Here is a 3,419-nt window from a genome sequence, read left to right as displayed (position 1 = left end):
TGTAGGGATTGAAGGAAGAAGTCTGTTAAAATCAGTTCTTTTTCTGAAACAGAAAAGCCAGATCTTTCACACACTACAAGCGCTACTTTGCTAGATCTCTCTTCCAAAACACAAATTGCTATTTCACCCTCAGCCTCTTGATCCACAGCTACTCCCTGGCTGGCAAACACAGAATGATTGCTGGGAGCTCCCAGGGTAGCAGGTATGCGACCTTATACGCTTGTGAGATGACTGCTGCGACAGTAGTATTGGCTTGAAACAACAGAATGCCTTACACTGAAATAGATGACACGGGACTAGATCAAAGACAAAAATCAAACCCTACCTTTCAGTCCAGTAGCAAATAAATGTCACCTAGGCTGGTCAGTCCCCTCAGGAAACGTTTAGAGGACTGGAAACACTGAAAATTACATATCAGCACTATCTTATGGATATTAAGTTATCAACTGTTATTTCATTTATTGATTCAGCTAAAGAAAAACGCTCCATAGTTTGCTTTGGATCCGTGAGAAATTAGTTTGGGGATGCGCTCCTTAGGCAACTCCAAGCTGTCACACCGATGTGGAGACTCAGTTTAAGAGAGTGTTGAAATTACAAGATTCGTAGGGATGCAACTGAGTAAGTGCGCATGTACAAAACATGTAGGCATCCATTTCTCTTTGATGAAAGGAAGGTCTTTGAAAGATCACTTTCTGGGTTCATTTGCCATCACTGTCCCTCATGACATCAGAGAGAGACTGATCAGCTCTACTCAGAGGCAGAAGGATGCCTTCTTCACTATATCATTCCCGGTCCAGAATCATGCAGCATCCTGCCCGCGCTTTGATTTCCTGATACACTGGCCTGAGTGATGGCAATAGGGTTGCATCCTTTAGTGGCATCTGCTTCACTGTGCCCCAAACACACAATGTGCATCTTCTGCCCAAACCAGGTTCCTTCTGACAGTTGAGTAAATTAGGCATCAACTCTTCACGTTTCAACCAAAGAAAGGAGGTGGCCTACGTTACTGTCATCTTGGCTCTTCCAGTAGCAACCCTTTGATTATTTCTCTGTATTCTTACAGCCTAAGAATTTTTAGTGCAGAAAAACTGCAAGCCCTAATCAATGATAAGGAGGTCCACATACTTCCAAACAGAGGATGTGCTTGGCAGTATGTCATCAGAAAGAGTACATGAGTATCAGAGAGCAATGCCATTAACCCTATTGCTACCACTGAAAATACTTTATTTCTAAATATAATGATGTAATAAAAGCAGGAAAGCTGACTGGCTTGTGCTACAGTATAGTCCAATTTGGATATGTTTGTTGGTTTTTTTTCACAGCGCTGTTTTTGAATGGAATGACTGGATGTCCTGGTGAAAAAAAAGTAGTATAACTGTCTATAAGGAATGCAACACAGGATTAATCAATAGCAAAGATTAAAGTTAATCCAACAAGACTTGCTATCATACACTAAGTAAAACCTTTCAATTAATCAAAGCTCCTTACATATGTCTCTTTTCTGGTATACATTGGCACTAAAGCTTTTTGCACTGACAAGCCATACAGATCTGCATTTCTGACCTCTATAGCGTTTGCTCTCACAGCAGCCAGTCAACCAGAAATGCATATATGGAATCTAAAACATTCTTATGGATTTTTAAAATTAATCTTTTGGGACTTTTGTGTGTTCAGGCACCACATGCTTCCTTACAATCACTGTATTTCATTCACTGATGTTTAAAGACTGAATGTTTTATCAAACTTTCTTTAAAAAATTTCAATTAAAAAAAAAAATCATTAAAAAAAAAACAAAAACACAATGGTAGCCCTTGAATACAGGGTATTGATATAGGTATATGAATGGTAGCCTTGAAAACAAATGGAACTTGAGAACTAACTATAAAAAAGTAATTGCCACTAATGGATGGCAGTTGCAAAAGTTTTGGCCCAGTATCTTAATCAACCAAGTGAGGCAAACAAATAATTTTTGCTTAAGTACGCAAATAGCATAGTAAATGGGGAAGAAGGAGTAGAAGATGTAGGTGTAGTTACACAGACCGATTTGGACAACTTAAAAATGTGGGCTTATCTAAGTCATAAGCATTTTAACACTGGTGAATGCAAGATGATAGTTCCAGAAACAAATAATGTACATCACACTTACAAGTCACTCTGAGGACTTAAAATCATGTACATGTTGTAGAGCATGTCCTCCTGGGGAATTACTAAGTAGCTAGGAGGCTTAATGCAATACACAAATATTTTGGTAGAAGAAAAATGCTGAATATCCAGCAGGGTTAGAGGAGAAATAGGAAGTCTGTACATAATACTACGCAAACTACTCCTAGGTGAAGTGTTCAATTCTAGACTGGAATCCACTCTCCAAAAGAAAAGTTGCCAAAATTTGCAAAGGGCTCAAGAAGTCTGAAATACATGCATTATCGTGATAGGCTGTAAAACTTTGATCTTAATTTATCCAAAAAAAAAAAAGGGGGGGGGATTGAGAGGTGACTTGTTTGTATTTTAATTGGGAAAAAAGGCTTTCTGACAACAGAAGGAATTTTACTGTATCAGGGAAATATGTAAGAAAGTATAATCTCTGGGAACCGGAATCAGGCAAACTGATGAGAAATAAGACACATTTTCCTCTGACTGTGAACAGCGAAACCTTTGGAATAATCCGTCTATAGGTGTAATTGATCAATATTAATTTGATAGCTTTTAAATGAAGAGCTGATGCCTTCCCATAAGATACTCACTCACTCTTACAGGGTTTTAAATAGTGACTACTGGGCAGATCGCGTGGCCTGTATTATTCAACAGTGCAGACCAGATGGCCATAGCCATCTCTCTGGCCTCAAAATTACTGAAGTGCTCATAACTACACTTAGAAATGTTTGGAAAACAGGGATGCAGAAGAGAAAGAGGAGATAGCAGTGCTTGGGAGCCAGCCAAAAGCTTAACGAGCCACTGAGAACGAGCATCGGCACATTTCAGTCCCCTATTTCCATTGGGGTTAGGGCTGGGAGAGACACAGAGATTTGTTTAGAGACTGTTTGTTCTAGCTAAATTGTTTCCAGGATCTAGTTAGAAGTATTTAGAAAGCCCTTTCATTAGCTAAGAATAGAAAGCAATCTACACAACTACAATAAGCAACATTTTTTCAGGTTCATGTAAGACAGCTCTGAGTACTCCCATCTTCATCTGGCCACTTGCTTCAGGAATTAGTCATACCTGGCCTCGCAACTACAGTCCCATTGTAACCAGACCAGGATTTATCGCTGTCCTGGTTTGGCTGAAACAGAACTATTTCTGCTTTCAGTAGATTTTTTTTTTCCCTTCAGTTAAGTTTTTTAGTAACTGCCCTGTCTGAAGCCGACTATGGGTTTTTCAGGCGGTGCCTGCTGCCAGAGCTGATGGCGGTTAATGTCTGCAGT

This window comes from Cariama cristata, unplaced genomic scaffold (assembly GCF_000690535.1).
Source record: "Cariama cristata isolate BGI_N322 unplaced genomic scaffold, ASM69053v1 scaffold18642, whole genome shotgun sequence".
NCBI classification, from domain to species: domain Eukaryota; kingdom Metazoa; phylum Chordata; class Aves; order Cariamiformes; family Cariamidae; genus Cariama; species Cariama cristata.
This window is presented reverse-complemented; position numbering follows the sequence as displayed.